This window comes from Macrotis lagotis, chromosome X (genome assembly GCF_037893015.1).
Source record: "Macrotis lagotis isolate mMagLag1 chromosome X, bilby.v1.9.chrom.fasta, whole genome shotgun sequence".
Lineage (NCBI taxonomy): Eukaryota > Metazoa > Chordata > Mammalia > Peramelemorphia > Peramelidae > Macrotis > Macrotis lagotis.
In genome coordinates this window covers 114,535,266-114,552,025 of record NC_133666.1, presented here as the reverse complement: position 1 = coordinate 114,552,025, position 16,760 = coordinate 114,535,266, and the positions used below count along the sequence as shown (strand labels likewise).

The following is a 16,760-nucleotide window of genomic DNA, read 5'->3' as shown; positions in this document are numbered from 1 at the left end:
ATATCAAATTATGTAGTCCTAAGTATATTCTATTCCTCTGTGCCTATTGTACTACAACATTCATTAACTAAAGTATCAAATACATTTCCACACTTTTGTCCCTACTGGACTTCAGCCTCCATTAATTAAAGAGCATACTCCCTCCCTCTGTCCTTATAGCAATACAACCCTCATTTAGTGAAGTATTAAGTAAAGCAAGATCATTTCATGATTTATTTATGTGTATACCTCTAAGAACACTCTCTGACCAAAAAGAAATATAATCCTCATAAGCAAAATCACTTCATGATCTATTTATATCCATACCCTCTAAGTATAAATCCTCCAACTACATTCACTCCTCATTAATTAAAGTATTAACTAATGACTCACAACTTTTATGATTTTCTATATCAGTACACTCAGAAGAAGAAAGCAGTGACAAATTGCTTACATCTGAAGTCTCAAAGTAGTTTAGATTTTAAATCTAAAATGTGTCTTTTAACTATCCTAATAAAAGTACAATTTTCAAGGGTTCCAAGTATTATCTTCCCTTATAGATTTGTATATAAATTGTAATACAGTTTAATTTGTATACAAATTAATTGTATATAATTGACTACTATTTTTATGCTTGCCATTTACCTGAGTCATGTATTTGAAGATCAAATTTTCTGTTCAATTCTGTTCTTTTAATCAGAAAATTTTTGAAGTCCTTTATTTCTTTGAAAATTCATTTTTTTTCCCATTAAAACCATGCTGAATTTTGAAGGGTAGTTAATTCTTGGTTTTAGTTTAAGGTTCTTTGCCTTCTATAATATTTTATTTCAGACCTTCTGATACTTTGATGTTGAAGGTGGTAAGACCTTTTTATAATTTCTGATTGTGGTTCCTTGGTATTTCAATCACTTCTTTTTGGCTTCTCACAGCATTTTCCCTGAGATGAGAATTATGAAATTTGGCTACTATATTACTTGAAACTTTTAATCTGGCATCTCTTTCTAGATTTGATCAATGACACTTTTTAAGGACTATTTTGTCTTCTCGTTCTAAGATATTAAGACAGTTTTTCTATTATAATTCCTTAAAGATATTTTCCAGTATTTTTTTAGATCAAAATTTTCAGGTAGAACAATAATTTGTAAATTATCTCTAATAGATCGATTTTCTAGATTGTTTGTTTTTGCTTAAATGTACTTTACATTTTCTTTTATTTTTTTCTGTCTTTTGATTTTCTTTGATGGAATTTTTCTGTCTCATAGTTATAAGTTTCCATTTGTCCAATTCTAGTTTTTAGGGTTTTATTTTCTTCAGTTAGTTTTTGTGTTCCTTAATGTTCCTTTTTCAATTGGTTAATTTTACTATTTGATTATTTATATTCTTTTTCTATTTTGTGTTTGTTACTTTTAAAGGAGTTGATTTCATCCATCAATTTTTCATAATTCTCTTGTATGGTTCTCATTTCTTTTTTCCATTTTTCTTCTTTCTCTCCTTTTTGGTTTTTAAAATCTTTTTTTGAGCTATTCCAAGAAATTTTAGATTTGAGGTCTAAAATACTTTGAGATTTCAGATGTAGGCAATTTGTCACTGCTTTCCTCTTCTGAGATGGCATTTTCATCATCTGTATCAGAATAGTTAGCTTTCTATGTTTAGCATTCTTTTTTTTTTGGTAGTTGAACTCTGCTCCTGAGAATTTAGTTCCAAGTTATTTGTGCTGGGTTAACATTCCACTCCCTGGCTTATTACTTGCCTAGGCAGTTCAGGTGTTGAGTATGCAGAGCTTTGTTTCTTCTTTTATGCCAAAGCTTTTCCCATGAAGTGAATTTTTCTAAACCTAATCCTAGTCCTAATCCTAATCCTATCTACTGCACCAGCATTCCCAAGGGCTTTGATCTGGGGTTGGGCTGCTAAAACTTTGATTTGCTAAACCAGGACCTAAACTGGTTAAGAATCTCCCAGTGGTGTTCCTGTTTTTCCAACTAGGGTGGGTCTCACTTTCTCTTTACCTTAAGAGACAGATGCTTATTGAAGATTTTCCATGATATCTTGAGTTGAGAACATTTTTTAATTCTTTTTTTTAGTGGCATCTGTAGCTTTAATCTCTACAGAGGTTTCATTCAAAGTAATTTCAGGAAAAACTCTGGGAACTTCCTAGTTTCATGTCACTATCTTGCCTCTGCCCTGGAAGTCTGCCAATTGATTTTTTTAATGTCTCTTTTAATGACCTTTTATTACATGTGATATTTATTGCATCATAATATGAAATAATGTGTTTAATATTTCTGTCTTTCTGTATTTGATTGTGTTTTTATGCCCCAGTACATGGTTGATTTTTGTGTAGATACCATCTACCACAGAGAAAAAGGTATATTCCTTTCTCTCTCCATTCAATTTTCTCCAGAGGCATATCAAACATAACTTTTCTAACATTCTTTTCATCTCTTTAACTTTCTTCTTGTTTATTTTATGGGTGGATTTATTTAATTCTGAGAGAGAGAAATCCCTCTCTCAGTACAGATTTGCTGTCTAGGTTTTCCAATGACGCATTTAGTTTCTCCTCTAAGAATTTGGATTCTATGCCACTTGGTATGTACATGTTTAATATTGAAAACAATTCATTATCTATGGAACATTTTAGGAAGTAGTTTCCTTCTTTTTCCCTTTTAAAGAATTCTATTTCTGCTTTTGCTTTGTCTGAGATAAGGATTCTATCCTTGCTTTGTTCACTTCAACTGAAGTATAATATATTCTGCTCCATTCTTTTACCTTTACTCTGTGTGTATTTCTCTGCTTCAAATATGTTTCTTGTATACGATATATTGTGAGATTCTGGTATTTGATCCATTCTCCTATCCACTTGTGTTTCATGGGAAACTTCATCACATTCACATTCAAAATTATAAATACTAAATCTATATTCCCATTTATCTTATCTCCCCTCATGTGAATTTTTCTTTCTCCCTTTTCCCTATTCATCTTCACTGGTGTTTTGCTTCTGAATGCTGCTTCTCTCAACCTGTCCCTCCTTCTATTAGCCTTCCTCTCTTTTCTTTTCCCATTCCCATTCCCTTTCTTCTTTTCCTACTTTCTATCAATCCCCTACTTCTCTTTCCCTTTTTTGCTGCTAATGCCTGAAGAGTAAGATAAATTTCTAAACTCAAGTGAGTGTACATGTCGTTTACTTTTGGTGCAAAATCCAATGAGAATAAGAATCAAGATGTTCTCACTCTCCCTTTTTTCCCTCAAGTATAATAGATCCTTTGCACTTCTTTATGTAAGGTAATTTACTCCATTCTTTCTCACCCTTTCTCCTATCCCAGTACAATCTCTTTTTTGTCTCAATTTGTTAAAATCAGTCCATCAAAATCAACTTATATCCATATCTTCAGTCCAAGTATGCTCCCTCTAATATAGTTACAATTCTCAAGAGTTATGAGAATCTAACTCCCATCTAGGGAGATGACTAATTGCACAGCAGTCTTTTCCTTTTCCCCGCTTACCTTTTTTATGGATATTTAGAGTCTCTTTGAAAATCAAATTTTCTGTCCAGCTCTGGTTATTCCCTCACGAAAGTTTGAAAGTCATCTATTTCATTAAATGATTATCTTTCCCCCCGTAAAGAGTATACCCAGCTTTGCCTGGTGGTTGATTCTTGTTTGTAATTCAAGCACCTTTGCCTTCTTGAACATCGTATTTTCTAGACCCTTTGACCCTTTGACCCTTTAATGTTGATGCTGTCAGGTTCTATATAATTCTGACTTTGGTTCCTTGATATTTGAATTTCTTTCTGCTTGCCTACAGGATTTTCTCCTTGATGTGGTATTTCTGGAATTTGGTTACTTTATTCTTTAGTGTTTTCATTTTGGGATCCCTTTCAAGAGGTGGTCAGTGGATTCATTCAATGACCATTTTGCCCTCTGGTTCTAGGATATCAGGGAATGTTTCATTGTTGCTACCTTGAAAGATATTGTTCATATTTGGTTGTTTTTTTTGAACCTGGCTTTCAGATAGCCCCTATAACTTACATTTTCTCCCCTTGATTTATTTTATGGGTCTGTTATTTTTCCACTGAGGTATGTTACTTTTTCTTCTTTTTTTTCCCATATTTTTTTGGTTTTGCTTAACTGACACTTGATGTCTGAAGGAGTCACAACCTTTATTTGTCTAGCCTATTCTTCAAAAAATTATTTTCTTCAGTTAGTTTTTGCATCTACTTTTCCATTTGATCCATTTTATTTTTGTTTTGCTCTATTGTATTTTTAAATAATTTTTTTCTTTTGTCAATTCTTGTCTTTCCTTTTGCAAGATATTGAATTTCTCATGCATTTCTTTTCCAACTTTTTCTTCTTAATTTTAGTCTCTTTTTTTGAAATCTTCCAAGAAGTCTTTTTTTTGAGCTGGAGGCCAATTTGTATTTTTCTTCTTCTTTTCTTTTCTTTTTTTTCAATTTTCAACATTCATTTTTTGGTACACTTTTGAGTTGCACATTTTGCTCCCTCCCTCCCTTCACTGCCTCCTCCTCCTGAGTGAAAGTCATCTTATATAGGCTCTAGGTGAATCATTAAAGAAGACTCCAATCCAAAGGAAAAACAGAAACATGAGAGAAAAAACTGACCAAATACATAAGACACCTGAACTACATCTTTGAGAGCAAGCTTTGGGTCTGTATGGAAACTCCATTGTTCCTTCTCTGGAAAAGGGTGGCATCAATCCTTTGGAATAGTCTCTGATTATTGTACTGCTGAGTTGATGAAGTCCATGCAAATAGAGTGTCACCCATTGTTGCTATTAATGTATGCAATGTTATGTTCTGGCTCACTCCATTCAGCATTAATTCTTGCAAGTCCCTTTAGGCATTTCTAAAGTTCTGCTCCTGTTGATTTCAACCAGAATACTAGGACTCCCTCACAGTCTGATGCCACAGGGTGTTTACAATTTCCTCAATTTCCAATCCTTGTTCTCTACAAAAAGAGTTGCTATCAGTATTGGTTAGACAGGGTATTTTACCCTTTCTTGGGATTGCAAGATGAAGGGGTCTGCATAATTGTACTTTATTATGCCTGAAGCAATTCATATTCTCTGCAGCTTTGAAAGTAGTGCTTTTTCTTCCATACTCTTTAAAAATGGTATTTTACTCATCCTTATATCCAAGTTAACTTACTACAGACCCTGATTTTCTCTAATTTTTCTTATTCATTTTGAATTTTGTTTTTGAGCATTATCCCAAGGTTTTTCTGTTGAAGGAGGACCCCACTTGCAGTTCTTTGGTGTTGAGAACCCTAGAGATCTGCTGACTTGTCTGGTGCCATCCACATCAGGAGCTATGGGTGGGGGGGAGTTGACCATTGAATTAAGCATATTAGGAACTCCATAGTTTTGCTCTCTGAACCATCCATACTGGGTACTCCAGCTACCCTGGACTCTCCACCTTGGGAACACCAGTAGCTTGCTTACTGTGTCAGGCCTTTCAAGTTGGGAATGCTAGGGACTTGTCATTGGGACTGGGTCATTCAGTCCTTTTGGGCTGACTGAAATGAGGGGCACCTGTATTAGAATTCTCCCAGCTTCCCTGCTATGCCATTGACCTGCTGAGTCCACTCCAGAGGTCTCCATCAGAGATCTCACCTCTAATTGAGAACTCTGGTTTGTCCCTGCCTTGCCCTGCCCCCCACCCTGTCCCATGTGCTGGTTTTCTTTTACTTGACCTGGGCACACACGGATTCATGAGAGATAGACCTTACTGGAAGATGCTCTACTCTGTTCTTTTGTGGGTTCTGCCATTCCAAACTCCATTTGGAGACATGATTAATGTTGTTTCTGAGGGAAATGTGGGAGAACTTAAGAAAGTATCTGGCTTCTCTCTAGCATCATTGCTCAACCCCCCAGTCTGGTTTTTAAGATGTTATTTTCTTCAGCATTTTTTGTGTCTCCTGATGACTCATTTTTCATGATTTTCTTTCATCACTTTCATTTCTCTTTCTAATTTTTCCTCTACCTTTCTTATTTGAATTTCAAAATCCTTCCATGGCCTGAGCCCAATTCATATTTTCTTAGAGACTTTGGATGCATGATCTTTGACTTTGTTATTATTTTCAAAGTATGTGCTTTCATCTTCCTTATCACCATAGTAACTTTCTATTAGCAATTTTTTTCCTGTTGTTTGTTCATTACCCCAGCCTATGGCTTGATTTTAAGTCTATCAAAATAAGACTCTGATCCAGGATGGAGAGTACACTGTTCCAAGCTTTTGGGATTTCTTACAGCTATTTTAAGAGCAACTAGATATAGCACTGACCCTGGAATCAGAAGGACCTGAATTCAAATCTAACCTCAGACATTTAATAATTTCCTATATGTGTGACCTTCAGCAAGTCACTTAACCCTATTTCCTTAAATAAATAAACATTTAAAATTTTTTTAAAAAGCTAGAAACCTGCAAGTTTTCAGTTCTTCCAAGATGGTAGGATCTAAGTAGAGGTGTTTACTCTTCTCCTGTCTTTCTTTGCTCTGTGAGTAACCACAAACATGTCCTTCTGCGTAGTACCTGTGAGGAGGATCCCTACTCCCCTGAAGCAGTAAGATCTGTTGCATTTCTGCTTCTCTTCCTGGGACAGTGACACAGATCTAAATATGGGCAAAGCAATATAGTCCTGTCTCAGTGCAAAGAGATTTCTGTAATCTCCTTCCAACTCCCTTACCATCAGTGACCTGAAAGCTCTGGAAGCAGGTACAGCCACTTCAATAGCTCCCCAAATATACTCCTGGTCTGCTGGGGCCAGGCCTTCACTTTGAGGCCTGTGCTGGATTGTGCTCTACTCTCACCCTGTTGTAACAGAGTTTTCCTTATGATCTTCCAAGTTTTCTTTGGTATGTCTGAACTCACGAGTTCTATAAACCATCATCGATTCAATCACCCTTTGCTTGTTTCCTTGGCAAATCTCTTAACTCTGATTGCCTCACACCCAAGGTCTTCTCCTATCATCCTGATTTATATCTGGCCACTGGATCCAAATAGCTCCAGAAGAGAAATTGAGGCTGATGACCTAGCATAGCACACCTCACTCAAATTTAATTCATGGTCATATCATAGTTTCACTCCCTGATGTTTCTTTTTCCAGAACAAAGGATAAACATCTATCCAATGATATAGTTGGGATAAGAAATGTTAGCTCCCTTTCTCAGATGAAGACTTGAGTAGTTTGTCAAAGTCAGGCAGTTGCTAAATTTTAATGCCAGAAGTTGAAGTTAAGGCTTCTGACCTTATACAATCACTAGTGACCTATCCATTACACTATGCTGTACTTCTTTCCTTTGAATCCATTTCTTTCCTGTTTATGAAATTCCAATATTTCCTGTAGATTTCATTTTCTAAGATTCTGCTTTTGAAAAAGATAGCACATTCTCCTCTGAGCTTTCTTTGTTATTCACTCTCAAAAATATACTCTTTCCTTTTGATTCCTCACTTATTCCAGTAAGTTAACATAATAAGCATCATAGAACAACAGGATGGATGTCAGGGATGAGAAGTACCTTAGAGTCTAGTGAGTCTAACACCTTCATTTTATAAATGAAGATACAACTTAGTAATTTCAGAGATTTAATAAATCAATGTCATGTATTAACTGATTCTATAATTTTACCCTTAGTATATATTTTTTTTAAAAAGGCGATGTTAGTAAAAACATCACTTGTACAAAAATATTCATAGCGACCCTGTTTGTAGTGGCAAAGAACTGGAAATTAAGCAAATGTCCTTCAATTGTGGACTGGCTTAACAAATGGTGGTATATATATATATATATATATATATATATATATATATATATATATATATCATGGAACACTATTGTTCTATTAGAAACCAGGAGGGATGGGAATTCAGGAAAGCCTGGAAGGATTTGCATGAACTGATGCTGAGCAAGATGACCAGAACCAGAAAAGCATTATACACCCTAACAACAACATCTGCATCCAGAAAAAGAATCATGGAGTTTGAATAAAGACCAAAGACTATTACCTTTAATTTAGGAAGAAAACCCATTATCTTATTATGTAATTCTGCTATATCTCATACTTTATTTTTCTTCCTTAAGGATATGATTTCTCTCTCATCACATTCAACTTAGATCAGTGTATACCATGGAAACATTGTCAAGACTAACAGATTGCCTTCTGTGGGGGCGGGGAGGAAGATTAGGGGAAAAATTGTAAAACTCAAAAACATGTCAAGAAAGGAATTTAAAACATTTTTATGAGGCATAAACTTGAATTATTCAAATTAAAAACCACATAATATTTGTGCTATTGGGGGAAAGTAGTATATCATCATCATTTGTTTTTATTCTTTATCATGACTAGCTATCTTGGCTTCACAATTTTGGTTTACATGTTATGTTTTAGTTTCTTCAACCTTCTCTTTTTCTATATACTCTTATCATTACAGTGTTATATTCCAAATAAACCAATATTTGATAGAATCTTAAGAAGTTCCTGAAATTCCTTTATGACCTAGCCTGCATGTCTAGGTCACAAAGTAAACACTGAGAGAACTATGGTACCAGCCTAGTTTTTAGGCTTAGATTGAAGTAGAACAATCCCAGGTTCTGTGAGCATTCTGAAGTCTTTTTAGGATAAGCTATTCTTAGAACACTGTCTGATATTCTTGCAGTTACATGTAGGGTAGGAATGCTAGATAAAGTGAGTACTTGACTTAGAAATGAACTATGAGCAAGATCTCAGAAGAATTCTCATCTTTGCCATCATCCCACACATCATCAGATCCATTGAACTGATCAGTCTAGTCTCAGGGAATACCATAGAGTAAAACTTCCATGCTCTTGAACTATGTTGGATAGTTCTGGTGGTAAAGCTAATACTAAAAAATATTTAAAACAACTTATTAAATAGAGCACAGGGAATGTGAAAGGGAGAGATAATTTTTTTCTTTTTTAATATAAATTCTCATATTTTAATGTCAGAGAGTTTCATTCTCTATAACATTGGACGGTAGGCATTTATTGTTAAATAAGATAGGCAATGGAAAGAAATGGAGCCAGAAGATCTGTTTTGAATCCTGACTTTGCCACTTATTATTTATATGGTTAACTAGAAACAAATATCATCTCAATGAGAAAACTACTTTTAAATGACTTCTGTACAGATGTCTGAAGAGTGAAGGCAATAGTAAAAAGGGATTCTCTAGTAATGCAAGATGTGTGGACTGCAAAGTTCTGTGTTCCAAGAGCAGAGGTGTTCTTGGAAAAGGCTTTAGGGTGATGAGGAATGTTCAGAATAAAAAAACCAAAAAAAAATCTAAGTAATTACTTTATCAGGAATCTATGATTTCAACTGAGGACTCTTTATGCCCATACAAATAACAACCTTTCTTGACTTAGTGAATATCTTTTTAAGGTGCTACCTGAGACTCAGAAAAGTTGAATAATTTGTATAAGATTACAGATTCAGCCAATTAACATTTGTTAAGTACAAACTATATCATTCACCAAGTCAGAGCTGAAAAATGGAGTCAATGTTTTAAAAGTGGGATTTGAACCAAGGTCTCCCCCTGCTTCCATACCTGAAACTCTATCTAATATAGTTCTATTGCTTCTCAAGAAATGGTTTTTATCTGTAAAATTTGGGTGATGCTCCAATTGATGGACATTCACTCCATTTCCAACAGCAACATGGGAGTGATGATGAACCTTAATGGACTTGCTCATACCAACAGGGCAACAATCAGGCACAAATTTGGAATATCTGAAATGGAGAATGTCATCTGTATCCTGAGAAAGAACTGAGGACTTTGAATAAAGTTCAAAGACTATTACCTTTAATTTTTTAAAAAATGTTATCTTATTATGTAATTCTGCTATATATCATACTTTATGTTTCGTCCTTAAGGATATGATTTCGTTCTCATCACATTGAACTTCGATTAATGCATACCATGGAAACAATATAAAGACTACAAACTGCCCTCTGTGGCTGGTGGAGGGAGGGAAGCAAGATTAGGGGAAAAATGTAAAACTCAAAAAAAATAAAATCTTTCTAAAAACAATTTGGGTGATGCTGTTTGTACTACCTATATCACAGAGTTACCAAGAGGAAAGCACTTTGCAAGCTTTAAAATGATTTGTAAAGGTGAGTACTATTTATTCATGACAAAAAAATGGGTTGGAATAAATTGTCCAAGGTCTATACAGTCATGAAGGAATAGATTCCAAATGTGCTGATTATATTAGGGTCTGCTTTGAAGCTTTATGTTCAAACTATGTTTAAGGTGAATCCATGCTGTTTTACATCCCAGAAAGTATATTTAGCCCATAGTGGGTACCAGAGAGAGCTTCTATTATCCTGAGAAGCATTAATAATGATGGTTAAAAAGATAAAATCAATGACTGAAGAACATTTTGGGAACTGGGAGGAAACAGTTAAGCCATGGGATCAGATAAGCTGTTTTTCTTTTTATTGTCAACCTGTAATGACTTTAGTTAGGCTACATACATACATACATACATACATACATACTAACATATATATATATGCATATCTATGTGTATACACACACCTATCTAGAGATTTCTATATATAAATACATATACACACATATATACATATAAATATATAGATATGCATATAATATGTAATTTTAAATTGAGGAATCTATTTCCAATATATACAACATAAAGCTACATGGATATTTTTGCCTCACTTTTCTTGATTTCTTTTCTAATTCTCCTTTTAATCATTGTAATGTTAATAACATTTAAATATAATATTCTCACTAACTTACATACTTCATTGACAATTAATACAGTTGTATCATCTTCAACAAAACAACATAGCTCTTCTATTCAAATGTCTTCCCTTGAAGCAGGTAATTCAACTATTTCACTCTCTTACTATGTTCCACTAATTCTTTTAAGGTGATTAAGTAGTCTGAAATTTCCTTTATTATACAGTTTGAGGATTCATTTATTATTGTTCCAGATACTTATTGACAATTCAAATAAAATTTCAACAATGAATTCAATAGTCTCAAGAATTTAAAATTCCTTGTCTTTTTTTTTTTAAAAAATCACATTCATTCCCTTTTTATGTCACATTTATTTCTGAAAATCTCTTTCCTCTCCCTTACACAGTAAACCACTTTCTTAACAAGAATATAAAAAGAAAAAATATAATAGGAAAAATGAAGCAATTTCAACAAAACTAATGCATAAGCTATGTTTGGCAGCATATATATATATATATATATATATATATATATATATATATATATATATATATCCAGAACTATTTCTAGTAGTCATGATCTGAACCTTACTACAGGACCAAGATGGTTCTGAAGGAGAAAGTGAGGCTCATGACTTTGCATAGCCCTCTCTCATTTAAATCTAATGGAATGGAATCACCTACATAATACCTCTTCAAGAATAAAGGACAAAACCCCTGCCAAATGCATTATTCAGCCTTTTCCATGAAGGGACAAAAGTATCTATGATTTCACTGTATTGAATTTCATTTCAATGTTGTTCTTTTCTTTTACAATATTGTAGTCATTGTGCACATTCATTTCTTTCTCTGTATCAATTTTGATATCTTCTCATGTTTCTCTGAATTCTTTTTTATTCATTTTAAGGCATAAAAATGTTTTCACAAGCATGTACCATAATGTTTATCCATCCTATAATTCATGAAGATTTACTTTATTCCAATACTTTGTTGTCATAAAAAGATTGCTATAGATATTTTATTTTAATTGGTAAATCTATTTTTTAGCACTTTGGAATATATGAGATCTTTAAATTAAAGTGTATGGATATATTTACTACTTTTTTATAAATTAGGGAATCTGGGAAAGATGGTAATTGTCATGGGGAATGGAGCCCTTAGGTGAAAATGTGGAAAGAAAGGGAAAAGATGATCAAGTACCCACCAAGTCATCCCTTCCGACCCCAAAGAAAGCAGAGGAAGAAGTATAATGCATCCCATCCTGGGCAAGGCTAACCAGACAAATATCTTATCTTCTCACCCAGGGGGAAAAAGTTCAGAACAAGATTTATTAATTAATTAAGAGCATTGATGCCTAATTTCAAAGTAGATAATAAAATGAACCAGAAAAACAAAGTTGTTTGTAATTAATGAGGGTCTGTGAAATAAATGTAACTATTTTTGAAGCCAAGAAAAAAATAAGATCTCTGTATGTGGTTTTCAACTTCATCTTAAGCTAACATCACCTCACATCAGCTAAGTTCTTAGTTCAAAATATTTGTGATTTGAAAAAGTTAAAGATGACTGGAAACTAAGAGTTTCATACCCTTTTATGCCTTTTGATTCCACTTTTGATGAATTTCCACAAAATTTTTTGATAAGAGAATTCCTTATTCAGATCTTTTTGTCCTCCACAATATCATTCCTAGAGACAACCATTTGCTGACCATGAGTAAACTCATAATGAACTATAGGATATGGTTTTGTAGCTATCAGATCATAGAATAAGATATTATTCTTATAGAAATAGGACCTCATTTTCTCTTTAATATACCAGCTGAAGAAAGGCCACAGGAAATACTATTTGTGAAACCAGAGCCCAAAGTCAGTTTGAAAATCTGAAGGAAAAGGATTTACAGAAGACAAAGAAAAATGAGGTAGAAAATTGAATATTAAGAAAATAGAGAGAATATGTGAAAAAAACAAATGCTTCCTTTATTTTGTATTTATTTTCATTCAATATGTTAAAACTCTTTTGCTATTTAAGACTTTGATACTTGTTTAATGAAGTAATAAACAAATCTAGGGTCAAAAGTGTTTGAAGATTATTTTGGTCATCTAATTTTTTTCAATAAAATAAAATGCCACAAGATTAAAAAAAAAGCACAACTACATATTGATTTCCAGAACTTTTGGACCAATTCAGGGCCAGCAACAGAATATCTGTGTCTGTCTCTTCCCATAAATCCCTCCAACATTGAATATTTCCCTTTTTTGTTTATATTCCTAATTTGCTAGACATTAGATAAAATATAGGAGTTGTTTAACTTACTATTCTGATTAATGATTTGGAAGTTATTTTATTTATTGTTAAACTTTTATAATTTTTCATCTGAAAATTTCTTTTGCTTTTAACACTTTGGAGTTCAACTTCTGCTTCTGATATAGAACAATTGGTGACCCCCGACAATTCACTTAACTTCTCAGTGTTCTAGGAAGATTCTAAATTCACAAACTTCCAGTTCATTGGAAAAGAGAGTTATCTTATCAAGTTTTTTTATATCAATGTTCACTACTATCCCTATCATACTTATGAAATGAAGACTATCTCTTTGTTTTGTAGTATGTTTTTGTATATTCTCTAAAGGACAAAGTGAGACTGATGACTTAGCACAGTTAGCCCCTCACTGTATGTATCTATATCTATATATCTCTATCTCTATCTGTATATCTAATCTCCTTCATGTATATATTCCTGTTCCCCATCCTGATTGATATAATGACAGAAAGCAGAAGATAACAAAAAGATGAGATATCAAAAACTAAGTTCAAAACATGAGTATTTGCCACATTATCTCTTTGCAAAGTATGGAGTTTCCTTCACTGAACTGTTAGGGAATCTAGCCATTAATTTGCTTTTCCTAATAGTCTTTAATAAAGTTAAGTCTGAGAATGGGTGTTCCATGTGCATATTTTGTAGCAAGAGAAGATAAAAAAGTTTTTCTTTCCTTCTACTGCCCATCAACCATGGAATCTTTCAGTTGAATTAACTGCTCAGGAGAAGATACCAAACTCACAAAGACATATACAGATATAAAGGTTGGATCAAGAGGCAACTTTTAGGAATATAATACTCAAGAGCAAAAAGAGAAAAGAGCACCATTGATTGAAAAGCTAGATTTTGTAGTCAATAATTGAGTCAAAGAGAGGAGCAGGAAACTGGAAGAAGTGACTCACTGAGATAAGATATTGCTTTAAAGAGGAGAAATGTTAGGACCCTCCTTGCCAATACATATTTTCTTTGTGTATGCTTTACTATCAGTGGGCACTAAATTGGTACTCACTCTTACTAGGCACATTGACATGTTGTTCCTTCAAATTAATTGTTTGTTTGTTTGTTTATTTTTATTTATTTTTCAGTTAGGTGTGGTGCATTGGATAGAGGCCCATGTTCAGGAAGTCTCATCTTTTTGAGTTCAAACATAGTCTGTGACAATTACCAGCTCTGTGATATTGGGAAAATCATTTAACTCTGTATGCCTCATTTTCTTCATCTATAAAGTGAGGGAAATGACAAAGCATTCCAATAATTTTGCTACAACACAAACAAACAAAATACATAAAGCATTTGAGGTCATGGAGTATCAGACACAACTGAAATGATTGAACAGTAACAACAATAACAAGCTCTTAAGAGAATCTTCTTGGTAGCTGATTGGTATAGATCTAGATCTATAAACTAATTTAAGGTAGTATTATTTTTATTATTCTGGCATGTACCAATCATGCAAAATTCATATACTGCCAATTATTAATTTTCTCATTAACCTCATGAATGAATATTTCATAAGTATATTTATATACAATTTTACCATTTGAGTATATCTTGGTAGTTTGCCAAGTAGATTTTTTTATATATTTCTTTTATTGAATGGATTTTTCCTTGTTGTTATTTTTCCCAATTTTTTTCTTTCACTAGAACGATGATTTCATTTAGGAACTCCTGATGATGAAACTTCTCTCAATGTAAATCAGAATATCCTTTAGTTGCATAGGTATGTGCTTCTTTTTTCTTTGTATGATTTTTCCTTGCTTTAGGGAATATAGTCTTATTTGTCTCATAAAGAATTTGTTGGAAAAATTCCATAAGATAGGTATTAATTCCTTTTTAAATACATGATAGAATTCTGCTTAACTAATGTATTTTTGCTTTGTCCTAGTAATTTATAATAAGTTTAATTTAAATTATTGACATTTGGTTGATTAAGCTCTCTATTTTATGGTTTTCATTTTTTTATACTGCTATAAATATAATTATCTTTATATATGCATGGCTTTAGCTACATCCTTGAAATTTTTATACATTGTCTCACAGTGATAATTCTCTTTCATATAGTTAAGTATTTTTTTTTAGGTTTTTGCAAGGCAAACGGGGTTAAGTGGCTTGCCCAAGGCCAAACAGCTAGGTAATTATTAAGTGTCTGAGGCTGGATTTGGACTCAAGTACTCCTGACTCTAGGGCTGATGTGCTCTATACAATGCACCACCTAGCCGCCTCATTAAATATTCTTTTAATAATTACCTTGTCCCATATATTTCCTTTCTTGTATTTCTCTTGTTTGTTGGTGTTCCAAAGCAAATATTCTGATTTATTTGTACATCTGAATTGCTTCAAATTTCTTTCCTTTGTTGAAGGTCATCTTTCACTTTTTTTAATCATTGTTGATGATTAAATTAGGTGAGTTCCTTAGTGGGAATATTCACTTTTCTTTGTTTATCTAATGTCTCATGGCTGTGCATTAATTGTGGTTATTTGAATAATTATTCCTTCATATTTGAAGAATTTTTTCTTGACTACTTGTTTCATTTTTAAACTTGTGACATTCAACCACAATATGTACTTGAGTTTCAAGTATTTTTTTAAAAATATAGCCCATAAAATTCTATTTGTGATTTGTTGTCTACATTAAAAAGTTCTGAAAAATTTCCTTACATGATTCCTGGGAGTATCAAATTTGAGTTTTTAATTTAAATCTAGCTATCTTTTTCATGTTCTTCTGAAGACCCATCCCCTTAAATTATCTTTTATCCTCAGTTCTTCATGGTCATTTACTTTGTTGTATATCAAAAGTATGTGCTTATTATAATATTTTATCCCTTTGCTTTTCTCCTACTTGCTTTTTTTCTATTTCTATATTACAATGGCCTAAATCCATTATGTTTTGTCCCTTTCAGAGCGTCTCCTTTGGATAAAATTTCCATCATACTTTCTAAGGTATAATGTTATTTGCTTTTAATTTTTATTTCTGAATTAATTCCATTATTGATAGTTTCTTTTAACATTTTTCATCTCTTTCATTCATTCTGGAGTTTCTTGGTGTTCCGTGATCTCTGGGTGTTCCATGATCTCTGAGTAGTCAACAGAAATTTGTAAACATCAAGTTTAGGCTTTTTAATTTAACGACTGTGTATACCAAATCCGACGGGGATTTCTACATGTTGAGAGAAAACTCATGGGGGAAGAGAATTGGACCCAACTGGATTTCTGGTCCTGTTTCCATCTACAGAGAAAATCTGTACTCAGTAGATGGTTTTCCAAAACCTCTGTCTTTTGTTCCACCTTCCTTCTCCTACTCTCTATTTCATTCACATGACTGGGAAAAATCTCTAACCTTGAGTATTTAAGGGGTTATGGGAGGATAAAAGTTGAATTACTGTCAGACCAAGTCCTCTAAAGTTAGACAACACATAAATCAATGAGAATTTTTGCTTTGCCTATGTGAAACACAGAGTATTTTTGTTTTTGTTGTTGTTATTGTGGATCATCTGGATTTATGTTAGGAGATTAGAGTGTTAAATATTTAGGAACTCTGAAGTTATTCCATAGGTCCTATTGCTTTTTATAACAATTTTCTCATATCTTTGGTTTCAGTGGTTACTCTATATCTAGAATATTTCCTTTACTGTTATTTTGGGATTTCAGAAATTTGTGGAAAATAAATAATTTACTATTTTTTAAATCATGGAATGAAAGTCTTTGTCAATGCCTGACCTCTACACTGCAA

General features: G+C 33.1%; 1 pseudogene; it reads left to right on the top strand.

Annotated features, from left to right (window-relative positions):
• Positions 1-12,597, top strand: part of LOC141498803 (ribosome biogenesis protein BRX1 homolog) — a 59,023-nt pseudogene extending 46,426 nt beyond the window's left edge.
• The last annotated feature ends 4,163 nt before the right edge of the window (positions 12,598-16,760 follow it).